The sequence below is a fragment of the Hypanus sabinus genome, chromosome 1 (genome assembly GCF_030144855.1).
Source record: "Hypanus sabinus isolate sHypSab1 chromosome 1, sHypSab1.hap1, whole genome shotgun sequence".
Taxonomy (NCBI): domain Eukaryota; kingdom Metazoa; phylum Chordata; class Chondrichthyes; order Myliobatiformes; family Dasyatidae; genus Hypanus; species Hypanus sabinus.
The window spans coordinates 25,588,971-25,611,900 of NC_082706.1; the positions used below are offsets into that span (position 1 = coordinate 25,588,971).

General features: G+C 43.8%; 1 protein-coding gene across 10 annotated transcripts in view; it reads left to right on the forward strand.

Annotated features, from left to right (window-relative positions):
* The first annotated feature begins 362 nt into the window (after positions 1 to 362).
* The window catches only part of LOC132392110 (leucine zipper putative tumor suppressor 1-like), a 79,455-nt gene continuing 56,887 nt past the window's right edge, over positions 363 to 22,930 (forward strand). For 5 of the 10 annotated variants that reach the window (XR_009511442.1, XM_059965974.1, XM_059965979.1 and 2 more), the window contains exon 1: positions 363 to 673. The gene's annotated coding sequence lies outside the window, so the exon portion shown is untranslated. Of the gene's footprint in view, positions 674 to 923; positions 1,007 to 17,792; positions 17,814 to 22,930 lie in introns of those variants that run through there. The other 5 variants (XM_059965985.1, XM_059965998.1, XM_059965991.1 and 2 more) reach the window with 5 other exon arrangements.

Sequence of the window (22,930 nt, forward strand, 5' to 3'; positions counted from 1 at the left end):
CCAACAGCAGACAACTTGGTGTTTGGGATTATCCGAAGAACACGTTGTAGAAAGTTAAAGCTGTTTAATTATTATTTGGAACAGCCGCACAGTCAAATAGGCACATCACTTTTTTTTAAAACTTTTAAGGCAGAAATTGGGACGAAACCAAATGCAGAACTGGGGGGAATGCCTGACTGCAGAGGACTGTTTGGCCTGCGCTTGTAAAGTCTCTTTTTTTCTGGATAGATTCTTTCGGTGCAGGAACGGAGAAATTGTCCTTTTAACTGAGAAAGCCTCTTGCTCACTCCCGGAGCCAATCAGTGCGGCGTTTCTGCGGGACTGAATGTGTAATGAGAAGGGGTGGGGAAGTAGCTGGGCAGTGGTGAACCTGTCGGGCAGCCCGTGTGTCTGCGCAGGGCTGGCTTGTGTCCCCAGGAGATGGAAATCTCAGAGAGCAGGGAGCGAGGCAGACAGAGCGTCGGCAAACGCAGTTCAAGTGAGACGGGTAAAAGAACAACTTTACCTCACTGTGACAAGATGTTCACCAAAAGTAACAATGGAAGATGACGCGAGAGGTCTAATTCTGAACAAGGTGCGACAGGGTGAAGGGATCCGTGTGGTGCATTGGAAGAATTCGGCAAATTTTACACTTGGAGAAGGGGTTAACTACTAGGGGGCTGTGGAAAAAAAGGTAGGACAATCTACGCTAAGTGTTGCTGTCGCGCTCTGCACGCCCAGAGGTGCTGGGATAGAATATCCAAATCCTTATCTCAGCTGCACAAGGAATGCGCTGAGAATTTTGCAAGTGGGTGTATTCTTGGTGAAAAAGTTGAGAATTATGTTTATGTCTGTGAACAGCAGGGAAGAAAATGTGAGTGATAGCTTCGGAACCCGCTGCCTATTGGTGCGGGAGAAAGGATGGCTTTCTAAAGGGGAGGCAAGGGAAATCGAGACCAGCAGTGAAACGGCACAGTGGTCCAGTATGGATTCGCTGGGTAGAATGGACTCCTGCGCTGTAACAAAAGTTTGTGATTTTATTCTTTAATGCACAGCTGAACAGCTTTTCTCCCCTCTGCTTGGTTTGACACTATCGTGTTATTCTTGTTGTGTGCTGTTACAGCGGGGCTGGTGTGTTTGTGTCGGGTGCCTGCTCCGGCTTTTGCACCCGTCACTCATTCACTTTGTTTGACTTTGGATCAGTATACTTTTAGTGGTTTAACTAGAGCTCTCTGTTGCAAAACTTGGTAAATAGCACGTAGCTTTAAAATGTCAATTCATTCCCAAACATTGACAGATAACTTTTGTTTTTAAGCTTATTTGCTAGTAAAATATCTTAAATTTAAGTGCCTAATGGAAAGGTGAGAATGAATGAAATACACTAAGTTAGTATTTAGTTTCATTCGAACCAAACTGCAATCAGCCAGAAAATGAAGATCAGATAGAATATGATGACATATATCTACTTGGATAATAAATCTACTTTGAACTTTGAAAATTATAGTGGTGACGCATTTGCAAAAGCAGTTCTTTGCTCTCTATACCTGGTTTGGGATTTCTTTGCCCTTCTATGGAGAGATTTTAGTCAGATTTTACAATTGCATACAGCTTCCCTATAACAGAGGGCATTTCAAATTTGTTCATGTACTCCTGATATGTCAGTTGTGGGTCAGATGCATTGCGAGAAATCTATTCCAATTCAGCATTGCCCAGACAAAGGAGTACCTGCATGCAGCCTTTTCATTTTCAGCTGCCGAAGTGGTTCACACTACCATGCAGGAGCAGGCTTGAGAAGAATCTGAATTTAGGTGGATAATACAGGCCTGGCTGAAGTCAAGTCAAAGGCAGTTGTTGGAATCTTGCCCTATCTAACTCTTCCCTTTTCAAATAGCGCTTGCTGTAATCTCAGAATTCAAGGAACCAAAAAGAAACCTATGGTACAGGTAAATGTGCTACATTCAAAATATCATTGACTGTGTTGTTCATGTATCAGCTGGAGAGGGACCTTTGAATAAATGAGACTCGTGCTGTGTTCCATGTGAGTGCATCAGTTTGTATACTCCCAGGTACTGTGTTTGCAGCAAAGAAATTATGGGAGAGTTCATTTCCCCTTGAATGCAGATGAAAAGAATCTTGTCTCTCAGAAGTCCCCTAACTGTCGAGGTCAGAGAGAACAGGTTCCGGAGCTGGAAGCCACCGTGTCCCTATTGAGCATCCTTCCTTATCAATACCAACCCCATTTATCAGCACTTGGTCTGCAGTCTTTTGTCTTGTTAATTCAAGCTCTCAGCCACTATCCAGCAGGCACCCAATTCCACAGTCCACTCAGGCAGTGCGTGCCAGATTCTAAACACTCAGGGAAACGTTACTTCACATTCCCTCTGAACCTTTTGTCCCAAACTGATGTAAGTTTACTACTTACCTCCCCCACCTCCCAACCCCATGCCTTTTTTTGCATGCATCTCTTCGAGCAGGTGTTCCCAACCTGGGATCCATATACCCCTCTGTTAATGGTGAGGCTCCATGGCATTAAAAATGTTGGGAACCCCTGTGTGCTTCCTGCCTTCTATGCACCTCAGTTTTGTACTCTTCCATCAGTCTGCCCCTTTGCCTCTTCCAAACACAGTCTCTCCTCAAGCAAAATGCTCCATTTCAGGCAACTAGTTGGTGAATCTCCTCTGTACACTCTCTAGTGGAGTCCTGTCCTTTCTATAGCATGGTGACCAGAACTGCATACAATAATACACTTCTGGCTATAACTATCATTCTATAAAAGGATAGTCTCCTTGCTCTTACATTATTGTCTGACTAATGAAGTCGACCAGCCCAAACACCACCTTCACTACCTGATGGCCACCTTCAAGGTTCCTTGGAATTCCCAGTTCCTCAGTGCACCTTAGGGCCTACCATTCATTGTGTGGAATCCATTCAAATTACTTGGGAACCGAAGGTATGCCTGGAGAATGGCAACTTAGGCAAACTGTCATTTTTGGAATGTCCATGGTTACAACATCATTGAAGCTTTGCAGTTCTTATGCAAAAGGAATTCAATGTTCTTTAAAGTAAATAAAATGGGACTAGAGAGGAAAGGCAAAATAAAATCAGAACGTATTCGGCACGGACTAGGAGGGCCGAGATGGTCTGTTTCCGTGCTGTGATTGTTATATGGTTGTTATATGGTCATATTGTTGGCAATAGGGTCAGATACATAATTAATTGCAAAACTAATTTTTTGCTCCATAAACATTTGATGTCTCAATTAACATTAATGGAAAGATTGCACAACCATTTCAGCCCAGTGTCAGCCAGAGGTTGTAGGTTTAGAACCTGTAACCAGAGGTCAGAAGAAAACATTGGCCAATATATCGTTCCTAAAGAGAGGTGCAGCATTGTAACATCAATGTGCTCTTGGATCATGGACTGTAGGAAAGTTTGAGCATAGAGCAGCTGATCAATACATTCTGTCTGAATAACTAGATATGTAGAATCCAATGATAATGCAAGCAAAGAAGAATTTTCAAGAATACCAAAGACTTGTAGCTGGCATAGCATGTGTTGATAAGGTCAATGGACAAATGGTAGGACATAAGGCAGAAGGTCCAACAGTGAACAACATTGGTTGTTAAAGCTGTCACTATGATGGGAATCAAGTGTCAGTCCAGGACAGTTAAAATGCACTCATTGTAACAAGGTCAGTTTGTGAGTTTGAAGTGAAGATTGTAAACCAGAGTAGAGTCAGTCAAGCAGTTTCTCTAGTAAAAACTCAAAAAGGGAAGTTTGTATAATAAAATGTTTGAGGAATACAAGGATCACAGTAAAATTGCACCCGTCTAGCCAATGTGGCATGAGTAGAATGTTTAAGGTAATGCTAACAACCAAGTTGATGTTGTGACTACTTATTGACACAGTGCAATTGCAAATGTGTTTTGGATGAATTTTTAAGACATTAAGACTAAGGGAATGAGTTGTCTTCCACATTAAGTGGTGGCCAAGCTATCAATTGTAGTAACTGATTGCATAAGCAAACAAACTTTTGCTCAGAAGGGATTTGCAGATAGATTAGGGGAAAAAAAATCTGTAGAAACACTTTAGAAGAGATTAGATGCTTTGGGATTTGCATGCCGATAGTGAGGGGCACAGAACCTCATGTACATCAAAGTGAATAAACGGAAACCTAGAGCAGAAAGTGGGTGAAGCTACAGGTGGACAAAAGCCAAAAGAAATCATAAGTTGCTGGGAAAAGCATAAAAATTGATTGGGTGACACTTTCTCTGATGCCCACAGAAGACAGAGCAGTACAACCTTATGGACATTACATTGGCTTCATCTGGGCTGTGGACGATATGTACCCTGATCCTCGAGCTACTTTATCATGTGGGGTCAAAATGTTAAATGCAGCAGTGGCTCATTCACATACAGCAAGCGTAGGTAAAGATAGCCAAAGCTAACAATGATCAACTACCATGCTGGTTTGTATTGTGGCCCAGACTATCTTATGGTGTAGCCATCAGCAGAAATATTACAGGCAACTGTGGTAAGAGTCCAGCATGATGCCTGTACTTGGGCTGATTTTCCGATTGCAGAGAAATAAATTCTTTGCAACTTAAGAGTAGCCTAATCTAAGGCAAAGCAAAACATGGCTGATATTCAAAATGCAAAATAAAACCCTACCGGAAATAATCAGCAAACACGAAGAAACCTGCAGATGCTGGAAATTCAAACAAAATACACAAAATGCTGGTGGAACACAGCAGGCCAGGCAGCATCTATAGGAAGAAGCGCTGGCGACATTTTGGGCCGAGACCCTTCGTCAGGACTAACCGAAAGGAAAGATACTCAGAGATTTGAAAGTAGTGGGGGGAGGGGAAATGCGAAATGATAGGAGAAGACCAGAGGTGGTGGGATGAAGCTAAGAGCTGGAAAGGTGATTGGCGAAAGTGATACAGAGCTGGAGAAGGGAAAGGATCATGGGATGGGAGGCCTCAGGAGAAAGAAAGGAGGGAGGGGGAACACCAGAGGGAGATGGAGAACAGGCAAACAACTAAATATGTCAGGGATGGGGTAAGGGGAGGAGGGGCATTAACGGAAGTTGGTGAAGTCAATGTTCATGCCATCAGGTTGGAGGCTACCCAGCCGGTATATAAGGTGTTGTTCCTCCAACCTGAGTTTGGATCCATTTTGAAGTAGAGGAGGCCATGGATAGACATATCAGAATGGGAATGGGACGTGGAATTAAAATGTGTGGCCACTGGGAGATCGAGTGTAGGTGTTCAGTGAAACGGTCTCCCAGTCTGCGTCGGGTCTCACCAATATTTAAAAGGCCACACCGGGAGCACCAGACGCAGTATACCACACCAGCCGACTCACAGGTGAAGTGTCGCCTCACCTGGAAGGACTGTCTGGGGCCCTGAATGGTGGTGAGGGAGGAAGTGTAAGGGCAGGTGTAGCACTTGTTCCGCTTACAAGGATAAGTGGCAGGAGGGAGATCGGTGGGAAGGGATGGGGGTGACGAGTGGACAAGGGAGTCGCATAGGGAGCGACATAATCAGATTAGGCAGCATCTGTGTACAGGTCAGTGCTTTCATGCTTTTGGTCAAATGTCCTTGCATCAGAAGTAGGATAAATTCAAAATCTATCATTAAGATAAAGAAAATTGGGAGGAGAGGAGAGATCAATGGGAACATTATAAGTGGTAGTGCTGCCTTCTGAGGGAGGTCATTGGTACTGGTTGGCATGCTGAAGGAGAGAGATGCAAACAGAAAGATGCGAAGAACAAAAAAAAAACCAAGTCTGATTTCACAGCTGTAGACTCACTTCTGGGGACTCTGCATGCAGCTCATGTTCTATGTATCATATATTTACATTTTTAAAAAACTATTTACACAATTTGTCCTCTTTTGCACATTAGATGTTTGTCAGTCTTTCTGTGTGGCTTTTCATGGACTCAATTGCGTTTCTTTGCTTTAAATCTAATATGGTATATATATCATATATAAGTATATATGAAAATATATTTAGTTGAAAATAAATTTGAACTTTGAACATTAGAATATTAAAAATTCAGACAGCATTTGTGGAGATAAACTGAGTTAATGTTTCATGGCTTTTGTCAGAAATTTGTTTTGATCCAAAATATTAGATGCTCCCCTCTTCACAGATGCTGCCCGACCTGCTGTGCACTTCCAGCACCTTTCACTTTGGAAATGCGAAGTTTTTGTTCAGTAAAAGTGATCTACTTGAACTTGAAAGTCAATTTGCATCATCTGCAGTCAGTTATGAGCAAAGTCAGAAAATAGGAAAATACTCTGGAGCCTTGATTTGTTCCAGGAAAGATCTGGTCCAAGTGAGGTTTTTTTTGCTGGAGGTCATGATGGTATCAATATCACTTCAATTCTGAAAGGATGGGCTACAGCAAAGGAGGATAACCAGCGAACAGGGCAAGGGAAAAATGTGCAATTGTTGGGAAATTCCAACACCAATTGTATGCTATAACTGACCTTCAACAGTGGAGCTGCAGCTATGAAATGTCATGGACATTGAGAAGCCCACTGCTTGGGCATATCACGCAAACCACAGGTGAATGGATACTGAAGTCAGTGGCTATATTTGGAGTTGTAAAGTTTCACTGGTTCCTGTTAGGGTGGCCATTCAAAAGTCCACGATCAGTTACAGTTGGCCACTCTTGGGCTTGGCAATCTCAGGAACGTGGAGATGAGCAATCAGTATGATTGCAATGAATATAATAAACACAAGGTAAACACCACAGGGGATGCTTTTCCAATCTGCTTTTGCAGAAAGCTCAGTGGGGAAGGCGAAAGGTCAAAGTGCACAGCAAAAGACAGCTCAAGAAACAAGTTAGTAAAGAACAAGTGTTGACATGAAATACTTGGAGCATTTGAGCTACAAAACACTCAGATGGAATTGCTGATATACAGAAGATTTTAGTGTGTTGGGTTCAGTCCAACGGGAGGCACAGGTGCAAGAGAGGCTGTTGACACAAACTCAGGGTTACGATGTGCCATAAAATCGGTTTAGAACATAGAATAGTACAGCACAGTACAGGCCCTTCGGCCCACAATGTTGTACTGACCCTTAAACCCTGCCTCACATATAACCCCCCACCTTAAATTCCTCCATATATCTGTCTGGTAGTCTCTTAAATTTCACTAGTGTATCTGCCTCCACCACTGACTCAGGCAGTGCATTCCATGCACAAACCACTCTCTGACTGAAAATCCTTCTTCTAATATCCCCCTTGAACTTCCCACCCCTTACCTTAAAGCCATGTCCTCTTGTGTTGAGCAGTGTTGCCCTGGGGAAGAAATGCTAGCTGTCCACTCTATCTATTCCTCTTAATATCTTCTATACCTCTATCATGTCTCCTCTCATCCTCTTTCTCTCCAAAGAGTAAAGCCCTATCTCCCTTAATCTCTGATCATAATCCATACTCTCTAAACCAGGCAGCATCCTGGTAAGTCTCCTCTGTACCCTTTCCAATGCTTCCACATCCTTCCTATAGTGAGGCAACCAGAACTGGACACAGTACTCCAAGTGTGGCCTAACCAGAGATTTATAGTGCTGCATCATTACCTCATGACTCTGTCCCTCGACTTATGAAAGCTAACACCCCATAAGCTTTCTTAACTTCCCTATCTACCTGTGAGACAACTTTCAGGGATCTGTGGTCATGTGCCCCCAGATCCTTCTGCTCCTCCACACTACCAAGAATTCTGCCATTCACTTTGTACTCTGCCTTGGAATTTGTCCTTCCAAAGTGTACCACCTCACACTTCTCTGGGTTAAACTCCATCTGCCACTTCTCAGCCCACTTCTGCATCCTATCAATATCTCTCTGCAATCTTCGACAATCCTCTACACTATCCACCAACCTTTGTGTCGTCTGCAAACTTAATAACCCACCCTTCTACCCCCACATCCAGGTTGTTAATAAAAATCAGGAAAAGTAGAGGTCCCAGAACCGATCCTTGTGGGACACCATTAGTCACAACCCTCCAATCCAAATGTACTCCCTCAACCAAGACCCTCTGCTTTCTGGAGGCAAGCCGATTCTGAATCCACCTGTCCAAACTTCCCTGAATCCCATGCCTTCTGACTTTCTGAATAAGCCTACCATGTGGAACCGTGTGGTTTCATCAAGAAGTTTCTGTACAAAGACCTCCATGCAGATCGGAGATCAGAAAGTTGGATATTGAAGCAATTGTGGACATCAGGATTTAGCAAACAGAAAAATTGGCAAAGATTCAAATAGGCTCATGTAGTTTCCTAGATCCCAGCACAAGATGCCCAAAGCAAAGAAGAGAATGTTGCTCTTGCAATTATTATGTCCAAAGGACAAAGAAGAGCCAGGGCAACATGAGTCTAAAGAAGTCACAATTCTGGCAATTTCCCTCAAAGTTCAGTTCAGTAAAGGTTGTCAGTGCAGTTAGAATGGTGGATGCTTTGATAAAACTTATACAATCTGTATCAGTTTTTGTATCAAATTCCTCCAGTATTTTGTGTTTTCCTTTAGGCTCCCATCATCTGCAGAACCTCATGTTTAAAACTTGTCAATTTTTTTCCTTCTTTTACAAGGCACAGGCACTACATGGCCACGAGAAGCTATTATATCACCTATGTATTTTGCATGTAAATACATACTTAGAAAACTCTTTCAGATAACCTCAGTCACCCCATCACTGAACTGTTCCCGCATCCTGTGGACTTGCTTTCAAGGACTATTTATATTCTTAATATTTATCGCTTTTTGTTTGGATTTGTATCATTTGTTGTCTTTTGCACATTTTTGCCCAATTGGGGGTGGTCTTAAATTGATTCCATTATGTTTCTTGTACTTACTGTGAATGCCTGCAAGAAAATGAATCTCAGGGTAGTACATGATTACATGCACGTACTTTGATAGTAAATTTACTTTGAAAGCAACAGGTTTGAGCTGTTGGCCCCTCAGTCTGCACACAACACTGTACAGCACTACAATAGAAACAGTTGGAGGACAAGCCTTATCTTCTATTTGTATCATTCCTTTCATAACTAGGACCACAACACAATGCACATCTGAAGTGAAGTCTCTGTTACACAAACAAAATTGATCAGCAGTTAAGATAAAACTGGGTAGATAAAAAGGAGAACAAGTCATAAGGAGAGATTGGAAATACCGGTTCTGTTTTTGTCCTGGAGTGAAAGAGATATACAAAGGTAGATCATCAGATTTGTTTTCCTGTGGTAAAGACATCAAAAACAAGAGGGCATGCTGTAGGTTTAACAGGAGATAAACAAGTTTTGAAAGATAAATATATAATTAAAAGGTGGTTTTCTGAAATGTCCTGCCAGAGCTGGTGGTAGAATCAAATCCAATCACTATGTTTAAAATATGTTTAGATAGATGATTAAGTAAGCAAGGTGCAGGAGGATACAGACCTGATGCAGTGTTCAAAAAGATCTGCACTGATGTGATGTGCTTTAAGGCCCATTTTCATGTTGTGTAACTCCATAACGACTTGTGCTGAGGCAAAAAGCTCAGTCCCTTGTAAAGTGTCAGGCCTGATGCATGACTCAATTCCAGAAACCCCAAGGTTTGGGTATAGTCAGGATTACTCTAGGCTTGGAGTGGATTTGTTACTTGCCTCACTGGCATTGTTGGTGCTTTGGCCTCTGATGAATTCACTGCCTGTGGTTCACCACAGCTTTGGGTCAAGTTCCTACTGGAAACATTCCCGCTTTATGCAGTTGTTCAAGCTGAACTCGAGCTGTCTGAAGTCAACAACCCTTGTACTGCCCGGGTCCCACATTAAGGGTGAACCACTGCTCATGTTGGCGAGCTCTGAGCCTTGTGGTAGCCCAGGATGAAGATCTCACTGCTAGGTGGAAGTGATGTCCAATGTCACCTTTCCACCTGTAATGTTTGTGGGACGGCAGATCTCACATGTAGATTCTCAGTACCCGACCATCACAAGTGTAGCCAAACTCTTGATACATGTGACAATAATAAACCAATACCAAATACAGTGAAAAGCTGGTCCTGGATACTGTTCATACTCTTGGCACCTGTTAAAGCATCAGCGTTACTACTGAATAACCCTGGTAATTTTCTACCCCAGAGGGTTGTGGAGGCAACATTGCTACAGGCAAGCACATTTTTGGATTTTAGGGTCATTGGGAATTGCAGAATCTACTCCTAGGGTAGATTAGCCGTGACCATAATTGAATGCAAGTGGAAGTTCTGAGTAGTTAGTCCTGTTTTTAAATAAACATCAGGGTGAATCCAGCCTTGAGAAACACAGCTACTTACAAGGACCTCTACAGTGAGAAACCCATGGCCATTTTACTCTGGATGCAGCTCAGCATCAGAAATGTGTACAGTTTAGGACATCGTCCAAGCTCCACCCAACCTCCGTCATCCACTCGAGTTGTGCCATTACCCTGAACATGAGAAAGAAGACATACAAAGAAAGCAGGTACTCTGGCCAAAGGTACAGACGACTCTACATAACTTATTAGTCAGTTCTCAAACAAAGGAACTATCAAAGTTCAAAGCTCAAATTACGTTTATTATCAAAGTATGCACATGTCATCATATACGATTCTGTGATTAATTTTTGCAGGCATTCACAGTAGAACAGAATGAATGAAGAGAAATACAAACACTGAACAATGATCAATGTGCAAAAGTCTAACCGTACAAATATAAATAATATTGAAAGTGAGTCTATAGGTTGTGAGGTGTTGTGGTGAGTGAAGTTATCCAGACTGGTTCAAGAGCCTGATGGTTGAAGAGTAATTACCGTTCCTGAACCTGTACATGTCTAGCTGAAATCTCGAACATATCCTCGTGCTCTCCACAGGTCCTGCATAACCTGATGAGTGTACAAGTACTCTCTAATTTTAACTAGTTGGACCTTCTGCTGGTTCAGACAAGACAAGCAGGAGTTCTACTTGAACTTTATTAGATCAAACTTCATTGATTTACATGGCTACATGGGAGTGAGAGAAAAGAACATTGCTTCACACATTAGATACTCAGTTCAAAGGGCGGAGGTAGCTGGTAAGTTTGACTGAGTTGCAAAAAAAATCTGACTGAGCCAGCCAGAGTTACAGCTGGGCTGTCCACTTGACGTTTATTTCAGGACATCAGAAAAAAAAAGAGAATTGGTTCCAGCTTGTGTTTCAGTGTTTCAGCAGCTGCCTGCAGAAGTCAGCGATGATACCCAACACCACAGGGTGTTGGCTATGGGTCACATAGTCCCAGACAGATTCTGGGCAGAAACTGTTTGAAATTCCGTGGGCCAGCAATGTGTTAATGGTGCAGTGAGCAGTGGGTGAGGTGGGGTGGGGTGGGGGAATATTTGTTCCAGTCCCATTGCTGTAGGATCCGACAGCGTGGGAGGACCAAGGAGATGTATTCTACTGAACAAGCTGGTCTGCAAAGCTCAAGGAGGGAAATAGCCAAGTCATGGGTGTGGTAGTCAGTGGGTAAGGGGCCAGGACATCAGCTGGAGTCCAAGGAGTGTGGGGCAGGTAAGAAAATAGAAATGGGAGGAGGAGTAGGCTTGCAGTGAGTGGGAGGGATGTGGTGGGGCATGTGCAGGTTATCCTAAAGAACAGTAAAGGAGATGTACTACCTTCAGATCGTGGGGTGACTGATGGAGGAAGGGTTGTTATGGCAGGCTGTTTACAAGGACTAAATATTTCCCTGAGAACATTCCTTCATGTTCAAATTCTATCGGACAGCACAAGGACAGTCTCCTTCAAGTGGCAGTGAAACCCATGAGCTCTGCAAAGGGTCCTTTCTCCAGGAATACAACTCAGTCAGCTGCAAGACCTTTTACTATTTCTGGAGAGTGAAAAGAAAAAAGTCATCTCATTTTTCTATTCAAATATACAAATGTACAAACCAACAAAAACATAAAAATGCAATTGTGACTCTTAAGTCATTTGGAGTAACACAGAAAATACTGGAGGAACTCAGCAGATCAGGCAGCGTCTATGGGAATGAATATATAGTCAATGTTTCAGGCTAAAACCATTCTTCAAGACTTAGAAAGAAGGGGGAAGATGCCAGAATAAAAAGGGTGTGTGTGTGTGTGTGTGTGTGTGTGTGTGTGAGAGAGAGAGAGAGAGAGAGAGAGAGAGTGGACCATAGGAGAATGGGAAGGAGGAGGGGACACAAAGGGTAGGCAAGTGAGAAGAAGTAAAAGGTCAGAGTGGGGAATAGAGCGGGGGACTTGTTTAATCATTGGTTCAGATTTTATTCAGGATTTTCAGGAATACAAGAAAAATCCTTAAATTTTCCCAATTGGTGGTTGGAATTTGACGATTACCTTGAGGAAGAGCAGCATGTGAACTTTTGAGGGTCTCTCCCACACTTTCCAGAAGCAACTCACTGAGATAGCTTACACCAGACTCAAAATAACTCTGGAGTGTAACACGACAGTCCAGAATCAAGGTTAAAGTTTACAACATTCAAGAGCCACAATAGAAGACTGAAATAGCTCAACCACATGGCAGGAGCAGAGCCAAATATCACTTCTGTTACAAATATGTTGGCAATCCACCGGCAAGTTATTCAGTGTACAGGCAACGTTAACCAACAGGTCAGAGAGTACACTCTTCATAACGTTTGATTTCAAAGTATTCCATTGGACCAACTTATTCCATATTCCTTTTGAAGATGGTGATGGAATTCAAAGTGAATGGACTTCAAAGGTTAGACTCAGTCACAAAGAGAAGGGAGTTCTTGAGGGGCACTGATATATGTCCATCAATGACAATAACTTTAACGTGGTAAAATGTTCAAAATCTTATCTGGAAATTACAGAATATTTCAAAGCAAATAATCCCAGAACTTCAGCCAACGAGGAAGATTTCAAGGAAGGGGAGGGGACAGGGTTCACAACCACTGATGGTAGAGGGATTAAAATCCAGGGATGTGCAAAAGAACCAAACTGGAACGTGGGGATCTCAGGCTCTAGGGCTGAAGTAGTGGGAGGGGGCCTTGAACTTGGACTTGAGATCACCAGACCCCTTAGTGTGGTGGAGAGCAGCTCCACTGGCTGCTAGCAGTGCAAGACATTCACAGGTAACAGTGAACTTAAACCTCCATGGAGACCTTCAGCCAAAGGCTTGATGTTCCAACAGTATAAAATATCAGTAAACGGAGATGACCGACACCACCTTGATACATGTCAGATGAAGATTTGCCAATGAAAGATGTCCAAGAATATGATAAATTCTGAACTCACTTCACTCTGACATCAATTGAAGAAATAAAAATGATCACTTTGGGGGTAAACTAGTCAGTGGGAGTTAGAAAAACCAGAATTTAACAGATTGCAGAAGGGCTGAAGAGCAGTGAAGGATTTTAACTTTCCCAATATTGACTGGTGTGGCTTTAGTGTAAGGAGCTTAGGATGGGTGGAATTTGTAAAATGCATACTGTGGTTTTTTGTAAAAGCAGCACATAGCAAGCCCTTCAAGGGAGGGGTCTGCACATGACATTATCTTAGTGAATGAGAGTGGGCAAGTGTTAGAAATGACTGTGCAGAACCCATGTGGGAACAGTGACAATAATTTAGTCAGCTTTGAGGTATTCATGGGAAAAAGACATGGTGGTCCCTTCAGATGGGGCTCTAACTGGGGGGGGGGGGGAATGTGAATTTCAATAGTACAAAATGGACCTGGAAGTAGATTGGGAGCAGATGATAGAGGGAAAAATACACCCCCCCCCCCCCCGAAAAAATAAATAAGGAGGCAGTCAAGGATAGATTGCATGATTTTGGAGTTAACATGTTGCTGTAAGGGAGCAAAGGTGATAAGACTTGACAACTTTGATTAACAAAGGATAGCAAAAGTTCGATCAGAGAAATGTACATGTCAGCTAATGAAATGGGTATTGAATGAGTCCTTTGAGCTTTTCGAGGTTACAAGAGATAGCTGAAAATTAGGGCAAAAAAGTGACCTTCCTCAAAGCAGTAATCAGGCAATATGCCAAGAACCAATGTCATGAACATTGAATTCAGACAATCCAGACCCCGAGTTCCTTTCTTCCTCCTCTTGATCCACCCAGGTTCTCCAACACAAACATCTCCTCTTTACATACCAGACCCCATTTGTTTCTAAGCCACTCCCTTCCCTATCTGGTCTGGCTATCACCTGTGCATTCTACCCACTCACCCATCCATCCACTTTGCCTGCCCCCCCCCCCCCGCAGTTCCCTTTCCAACCACTCCTCCCTAATTTGATTCCACAACACCTTCCTTACCAGACTCCATAATCTGCAGCCCTGTCTCCACACATCAGCTCCATCCTGCCCTGCCCCACTCTTCCATCTACCCTTCAACTCCCTCCTCACCGGGATTACCTGTCACTTGCCAGCTCCTGCCTCACCTCTTTGCACTGGGTATCTTCCTCTTTAAACTCTGTCCTGATGCAGGGTTTTAACCTGGAACATTGACCATCCCTCTGTATCTACAGGTGCGCTGAGTTCCTCCAGCAGATTATTTCTGTCAGCATCTTGGTGAATATCTTCAGCACCCTCTTTACACCTTCCTGTAATACAGTGGCCTGAATTGCACCTAGATGGGTCAAACTAAAATTTTAAACAGCTACAGCACCATTTTCCCACATTTTTCCCCATATGATGCCCTGAATTGTATGTTTTTACAACTTGAGTTGCTACTATCATGGAGCTAAGGACTTAAACCACAAGATCCCTCTGTACGTTAATGTCTTCAATTATTGTTTGACCACTACCATTTACTGTACACCAGCTCGGCAATAATAGGTGCACAGAGGGGTGGGGGGACTGAATTCAAACAGCCCTCCATTATACACAATGTCCCTTCAGTACCTAGGCAGAGTAGGCTTATAGCGTTCCACTGCTGCCTTCTCTACATCTTGGCTGTACAGCAGGATGAAATAATGTGCAAATAGACTGTATAAAGATAGACAATTGGATGCCAGCCAACAGATCCAGTTCTTTGGAAAGTGGGAGGGAGGCAGATGAGTCTGTGTTGGCAAATCCCAACTTCAGTTCCATGGTAGCTTAGTGGTTAGCACATGCCTTTACAGTGCAGGCAACCCGGGTTCAGTTCCCATCGCTGCCTGTAATGAGTGTGCACGTTTTCCCTGTGACTGCATGGGTTTCCTCCAAGTGCTTCAGTTTCCTCCCACAGTACGAAGACCTGTTGGTTGGTAGGTTAATTGGTCATTGTGAATTGTCCTGTGATTAGGCTAGAATTAAACTGGGGGGTGCTGGGCTGTGTGTCTCGGAGGGCCTATTCCATGCTGTATCTCCATAAATAAATAACCCTTCCTTGCCTATGCCCTGACCCAGCTGTGGATTCATCTACCCAACCAACACAACACATAAAATGCTGGAGGAACTCAGCAGGCCAGGCAACATCGATGGAAAAATTGTACAGTTGACGTTTCAGGCTGAGTCCTGCTGAAGGGTCGTGGTCTGAAACGTAGACTGTACTTGTTTCCAAAGATGCTGCCTGGCCTGCTGAGATCCCCCAGCATTTTGTGTGTTGCAAAAAAAAAGTCATTTTTGGTGAAGGCACTCAGCCTGAAGTGTCAACTGTTTACCCCTCTTCATAGATACTGCCTGAGTTCATCTCGGATTTTGTGATTGCTGCTCTGGATTTCCAGCCCTTGCCTTTAAATGTAATCAAGCACTTTACTAGTCAGTATTTGTGGGAGAAACTTTTCAAGTTTTCACTTCCTGCTTTGCATTTCTGGAGTCACTCGCAAACAGCTCGTCTCACAACTTAGCCTGCCAATCCGAGCCATTCTATTTACTGTCCAATAACAGGCAGCTGCTCAGACCATTATACTTGAGAAGAGCTCATTGAATGAGTTATCCTTTTGGAATTAAAGCTCTTTGGGAGGTGTTAAAGGCTCTGGAACAAGTGTGTCCCTCGTTTACCGGGAATAGACGCCTATTGCATTCAGCCTGTCTTCAACAGCCTATGACATCAAACATTCCATCGGAAACAAGTTTGCTTCCAACTTCCACCCACACGCTTGGAACGTGGTCTGATTTGGTGCCCTCATTGTATTTTTTTTATTCACAAGACCAAAAGGTAGGATGTTCACATGAAGAAGTGAAGAAGAGGCTTGGTTCTACTATATACAAAAACTTCCAAGAAAAGAATACAATCTGTGTGGGAGTAATTCAAATACCACCTACAGTATATAATTTACATTCAGCCTGTTTTTCTTATGTGGATTTCAACACAATTTCAGAGAGGAGATAATCCTGGGGCCCATTTAAAACAATGCGGTGTTGGGAACAGTTTATGCTTTTCATGAATTCTGCCTTTCAATAATTGATCAAAACATGTGTCCACTTGAAAAACTATTTACGAGACAGATCAGAGGAAGTGTGTTTACCTGAAAAGCAAAGTTTAAAATCACCAACAATGTTGCCTCATGGACAAAAATCTTTTGGCAGGTGACAGACAGAATTCCATCGTGGACGTTCACAAGGGACTAGCTTTCGTCCATTGCAATTCAAGCCAGACTTTCAACCTATGTATCTTTTGACTGGTCCACTGCTTTCGAGTCTGGCAACAGTCCTTCATCAGGACTGCTGCTAAGACCAAAACTTCATAAGTGATGCAACATTTAATTAGCAAATCCTGTCTGCTTTTACCCTTGTTAAATTCAGTGCCATCGGTAGGACAGAGCTAATGGGCTAAGTGACTCTTGGAAGTAATTGGATTGAGTTAGACTTGTCTGAAAGATATTGGCCAATTAATTCAGCTCGGACAGCTGTGCCTCTAATAGCTGAAGACATGACAGTTCCAAAGATTTCTGGCTGCTCTCCCTCCCTTCACTTTCTTTATTATGAGCTCATTCAGACCTCCCCTACGCATGCCCAAACATGCAATTGTTCATTCGCTCATCCACCAATTATGCCCAATGCTCCACGCTCATTCCTGATTTAGCAAAGCCTCATCTCAAACTGCTCATCCTTGTAATTAAATCCCTCCATGGCTACTCCCTTCTCAATCCCCACATCCTCCTCCTTTCATGGAACCCCTGAAGTCTCTTTGTTGATCCAGTATTCATCCTCTGATCATCACTGAATTTAATTGCTCCATTATTGGCGGCCATGCCTTCAGTTGAACAAACACTGAAACTCCTCCCCTGAACCTCCTCAACTCCCTTTCCTCCTTCAGGTCCATCACTTCAAGCAAGGGTTGTCACCCTAATGTCTCATTATTTGTTCACCACCCCCTTTCTCCCATTGGTCCACTGTCCTCTCCTACTCTCCAATCACATTCTGTCTTCTTCACCCCCTTACCTCTTCCACCTATCACCACCAAGCTTCTCACTTCATAAATATAGAAGACCAACAGCTGATGTGCAGGAGAAAGGCACAAACAATTGAAGTGATTGTCAACAATCTGAACCCTGGAGTAGGCTGCAAGCCTTGGTTATCAATTCATATTAGCAGGCCTGGAACACAGCAGCTGGGGTAGTCTTATAGCCTTAGCACCATAGAGAGAGGAATATCCATCGTGGAGAGTGAGTGAAATTGGTTCTCGCCTTGGATCCTGACATCCTGTCTTTTCAGTCTGTTTGGGCCTCCCTCTCACCTAATTTCACCTATCACCTCTAGCTTTGTGCTGCCTACCTGCTTCTTACTCTGGATTCTTCCCCCTGCCTTTCTAGTCCTGGTGATGCGCCTTGGCCCGAAATGTTGACTGTTTATTCCTCTTCATAGATGCTGCCTGACCTGCTGAGTTCCTCCAGCATTTTGAGAGTGTTGCCTCTTTATCTGGCCTGGGGTCAAGTTCTTCCTAAAGATGGTATGTGCCATGCTAGCCTTTATCAGTCAGGTTGTTGAGCGCAGGAACTGGGATGTTATATTACGACTGTATCCGATGTTGTTAAGGCCGCATTTGAAGTACAGCATACAGTTCTGTTCACCTTCCTATAGAAAGTGTTCTGTTTTGTAACTTCAAAACATTGAACTAATTCAAAAGAAAACAAAAGAGGTGAGTAGTGGTTCATGTTTACTTTAAGTGAGCCCCATGATGTACGCATTCATGTATTTTTGTTTATAACGCAGTGGATTATTTAAATGAGCAAGAATATGGAATCAAACAATATATTTACAATATTACTGAAATATTAAATATACAACAGGAAGGAGGTAATTAAACTGGAGGTATAAAACAGATTTATGAGGATGTTATCAGGACTAGAATGTTTAGGTTATAAAGAGGGGCTGTTTAGGATAAGGCTTTTTTCCCCTGAAGCATAGGAGGTCATAGAGTTTATAAAAGTGTGAGGGGTATAGATAAAGTGAATGATTACAGTCCTTTTTCTCTCCCTGCCTCCCCCCCCCCCCCCCCGGGTAGGGGTGTCTAAAACTAACATGATAGGTTTCAAGTAAGAGGGGAGAATTTTAAAAAGGTACTTGAGAGACAATATTTTCAGACAGAGAGTTGTATATAGAGGTGGGTACAATTCCAGCATTTGTGTAGTTACATAGATAAACAGATGTGACCCAGATGCCAGGAAAGGGGACGAGTTCAGCTAGACAACTTGGATGGGTTGGGCTGAAGGGCTTATTTCTCTGCTGCATAGCTCCTAAGCATGGGTCATTTTTCCACATTGGGCATGGTGCATGAATGGACTGGGTCAGTGGGAAGATAGGATTACTATGGGGTCAGAGCAGAGAATGACCCCGGTTGCCAAAGCAGTGAGCAGAGGGAAGCGTGTGGCAGGGTTATTCTGATGATGCGAGATGACCATCAAGAGTCACGGAAACTTGTTCTTCAGCCTCTTGAGTCTGCAGCAGTCACCAAGCATCTGTTTTATTTTCTCCTCATTCCTATCAATTCCTCGCAGATTCTACCACGATCACGACTGAGGAATACTTTTATTTGACAAGTGATCAGGGTTGTGCTACCTGGAAGGATGGTAAAAGAGAATTCTATAGGAGTTACCAAAGGAGAGCAGGATAAGCACTTTAAGGTTGAGGAACTATTGAGTATAGATTGGAGGGGGTTTGTTGAAAGAGCTAGCACAGCATTCTGGGCTGAATGGCCACCTTCTGTCATGTTAAAACTCTGAAAGCCATGTTCCAGCTGCCAGGAGGGCAGCCCAGTTCTCGGATGACTTACAGGGGACCATGTGCCCAGCAACCCCGAGAGGCTCAGCCCTTCTAAGCCGCCTTTCTATGGGCCAAGTCCTCAGTTTCTGCCCACCGTTCCCTTTCAGGAGTAAATGCAAATGAGTATAATGAGGGATAAGAGAAAATCTGCAGATGCTAGAAATCTGAGCAACACTCACAAAATGCTGGAGGAACTCAGCAGGCCAGGCAGCATCTATGGAAGAGAGTACAGACAGTGTTTCGAACCGAAACCCTTCAGCAAAAAAAAAAGATGAGGAGTATATTTTAAAGGTGGGGGAGGGGAGGGAGAAATATGCCCCGCTCTTTCTCTTCACCATTCCTCATCCTCTTTTCCCCCTCTCATCTTATCGCCTCCCTCTGGCGCTCCCCCTTCATTTATTTTTCTTCCATGGCCTCCTGACCTCTTCTATCAGACTGTACCTTCTCCACTTCTCTAGCCCTGTATCTCTTTCACCAATCAACTTCCCAGCTCCCCCTCCTGGTTTCACCTATCACCTGTTGTTTCTCTCTCACCTCCCCCAACCTTTTAAATCTACTCCTCATCATTTTTTCCTCCGGTCCTGCTGAAGGGTCTCCGCCCGAAACGTCGACTGTACTCTTTTCCATCGATGCTGCCTGGCCTGCTGAGTTCCTCCAGCTTTTTGTGTGTGTTGGGTAGCAATGAGGGCCTGCCTTCCCCATTGGAGAATTAGTAGGAATGGACTTGGCAGTAAAACAAAAACCCTTGCAAATGCAGCCAAAGCAATCTTCCTGTTTTGCAACAGAAATAAAGATGCACCCCCTGTGCCAGGGGTTCCCAACTTTTATTATGCAATGGACTGCTAGTATTAGAGGAGATTTACAAGGCTGTTGCCTGGATTGGAGAGCATGCTTTATGAGAATGGCCTTTTCTACTTAGAGTGACAGAGGATGAGATGTGACCTGATAGAGGTGTATAAGATGATGAGGGGCATTGATCATGTGGATAGCCAGGGGCTTTTTCCCAAGGCTGAAATGGCTAACATTAGGGGGCATAGTTTAAAGGTGCTTGGAAATAGGTACCAAGGGGATGTCAGGGGTAAGTTTTTCACACAGTGGTGGGTGCATTGAATGCACTGCCAGCGAAGTGGTGGAGGCAGATACAATAGGGTCTTTTAAGAGACTCTTAGATAGGGACATGGAGCTTAGAAAAATAGAGGGCTATGCGATTGGGAAATTCTAGGCAGTTTCCAGAGGAGGTTACACGGTTGGCACAACATAGTAGGCCAAAGGGCCTGTAATGCGCTGTATGTCTATGTTATTAACCGATGTAACCATGGACCTCAGGTTGGGAACCTCTACTCTAGTTGGTGCACAGCAAAACCCAAAATTTCAGATGAACTGAGACTTTTGATTACTTGTTTGTGATGTGGCCTGTGAGATGTTTTGCCCGTTCCTGTTTGGAAGGTGAAGCTTGAACCACCGCAGCCCTCGTGAATGTGCTTCTGTGTTACTGCTGGCAGAGCCTGCCAGGCCAGTGAAATACTTCCAAGTCAGAATGGTGTGAGGCTTAGATGAAACAGTCTGTTTTCTCTGCCTGTTCAAGGTGCAACACCTCTCTGCTTCATTCCGTCTGTGCAATGAAATCTTCCATTAAGATCTTTACTCTCATCTGAAAGATGGGACCTTTGAAAAGGTAGCATTGGTTGTCTGTCATATCCAACGATAAGAGGAGACCTGTGCGGGAGAGTTTTAAAGTGGAAAGTTTTAAGTTGCAGTGGGGCAATGCATTTCTCTCGACCTCAGAAGTCTGGGCCCTATGGCATGGTTGGTCGTCACAAACTGGGGTCCTCCTTGGTTGCAGTGGAGGACCATGACATCTTCTGTGCCTTGTCGTGCCCTTCGCCGTCCACGAAACACTGCAGAACCGTCTTCCAGCCCATTGGATCTCATTGCAGATCTCATCTGCCCAGTCCACCAGAGTTGACTTTGCGTTCTAGGGCAGGCACGTCCCTATCTGACTGGGGTACGAGGCCTGTCAGCTACCCTCACTCTGGGACTTCCCATACACCTTTGAAATGATAGTAATCGCTCAGAATTCTGCACTTATCCTGTGGTGGGACATTTTGTCTTGCATGAGGAAGAATTGCTGACAATTATCTGATTTATGGTAGTCCACATTTGTCCTTACAGCACTGAGAAAAGAATAGCTGGTCATTTTCGCCTTGCTGTTGTGGATTCTGACTTGTCACTGAGTTCTCTGTTCATCTGGAGGATTTGCTGCCAGCTACTGAATGGGCAGCGATTTACCAGAATTGGCTGAAGGACTAGGGGCAGTGATCTGGAACAGGGTGGTGAAAGAAGCTTTAGCCACATCTTTCAAAGGGGTGAGCTAAACGTAAACACAAATTGGCTGTAGAATATGAGCAGAGGTGTGGATCTGGTTGGAGGGTTCTCAAAAAAACTGACATCAGCCTGTTTTGCCAAATCACTCATTCGGTACTCGATCATTCTCTCTGAATGCATCAGGTGTGTGCCTTTACCCTTCCTGTTTCTGCAGGGCAGCGAAACTCCTGGCTGAACATTCTCAGCTTTTCTTGCTGGAGGTTCACGTCCCCACATCCTGTAGTGCTGAGACAAATCGCTGCTGTATGAATCTAATGGGGCATGGTAGTCAAATTTCAACACATACTGTGATTCTCAGCACAGTGTGCGTTATGTTTGTTCTTGATGAAAGACAAACTTAGTATGGGTAGAACTAACACGTTTTTTTACAGAAATGGCTTCAGCTTGACACGAGCGTGTGCAACCAGCTCACCAACATCACTTCCCGTTTCCCCTGGACTGCCCCATTACACACTGGGAACTGAAGTTCTTTATTATGTATGCACGTAACAACACATCACATGTGTATGTCTAGTAATTCAGTGTCTTTTCAATCAAACTACTGTACATCTTGAATAGGGATTATACTCAAAGGGCTCCCACAGTTTTCAATGTAATTATTTTATTTAGGTAACCAAATTGTTTGTGTACTGTTGCCATAACAACAGTGGGACCTGTAAAAGTGTTGGGAGATTTGCAGCTTACACATACAATCAACTGGATAGCTGAGCAGTGGATATTTGTGACATTATTGTGCACAAAAATTCTGCTGTGTACCAACATATCTACATATTTTTGTTGTACTGTTTCACTGGTGAAATTGCTCCCACAGTGCTATTCTGGAGCAAGTTAGATCTAACAACAATATAGGCAGTAACTATGAACTCTCCAAATTCCATTATTAGGTCATGCCAGGTTGTTTTATTCCACACCCCGCCCCACCCTGCTTTATGCAGGGATCTGTGATTCCCTTGTCCATTTGTCCCTCCACACTGATCTCCCTCCCGGTGGTCATCCCTCCAAGCAGCCAAAATGCTGCACCTCTCCATTCACCCTGTCCCTCACCCCTATTCAGGACCCCAAACAGTCCTCCCATGTGAGGCAACACTTCGCCTGTGAAGCTACTGGGTCGTCTACCGTGTCCGGTGCTCCCGATGCAGCCTGCTCCACATTGGTGAGACCCTTCGTAAATCAGGGGACCACTTCGTCGAGCACCTCTGCACCGTCTGCCAAAATCGGAACTTCCCGGTGGCCAGACATTTTAAATTTGATTCTCATTCCTGTTCTGACAAGTCGGTCCATGGCGTCCTCTTGTGCCAAGATGAGGCCAGCGTCAGGGTAGAGGAGCAACACCTGACATTCTGTATGGGTAGCCTCCAACTTGATGGCATGAATATCAATTTTTGCGCCCTAGTTTTAAAAAAAAAAAATCCCTTTCCC